The following is a 665-nucleotide window of genomic DNA, read 5'->3' on the forward strand; positions in this document are numbered from 1 at the left end:
TTTCCAAGTGGTTCTCACTTATCGAGTGGAAAAGTCCTAGTTTATGGTTGTACACCATTAGTCCTTATGACCCGGGACAACATTGAGACTCTATGTGCTAGAATTACACTTTGACTTGTTTACCGACTCTCAAGGGGTCATCAGGTGGCAAGGTTGGGTGTTCTGTCGAAACATATAGGAGTCGATGCATTGTAGTCGGGGATTCACCGCTTACCTTCGGGTATGGATATCCTATGTGTTCTCATGTATGTGTAGTTTGAAATCTCTGTTCAGAGTATGGTGGTAATTAAGAAAGGGGTTTCTTAGATTACACCATCGATGCAACTACGACATGACACATAGTATCGATTCATTGACAACTCTCGATAAACCAATGGTTGTCGAATCGGTCGGGATATATGTGTTGAAGGGACCGTACTGTACGCTAACCATAATCGAATGGTTCTTGCAGGCACTATCATTTGATACCTAGGGAATCATGTAAGCGATGCTGCTAGGCGTTTAACATGATTGGTTAGGTACAATCAGACTTGAGTTCTGACATTCTTGTTATCAAGGAGTTCATAAGTAAGAATGGAGCAATTGGGTAATGCTCATATAAGGACATGTTTAGTCCGAATCACATGGAGATGTGAATCCACGGCTAGTTGTATCAATGAACCATT

This window comes from Primulina huaijiensis, unplaced genomic scaffold (genome assembly GCF_012295235.1).
Source record: "Primulina huaijiensis isolate GDHJ02 unplaced genomic scaffold, ASM1229523v2 scaffold21623_ERROPOS600000+, whole genome shotgun sequence".
NCBI lineage: Eukaryota > Viridiplantae > Streptophyta > Magnoliopsida > Lamiales > Gesneriaceae > Primulina > Primulina huaijiensis.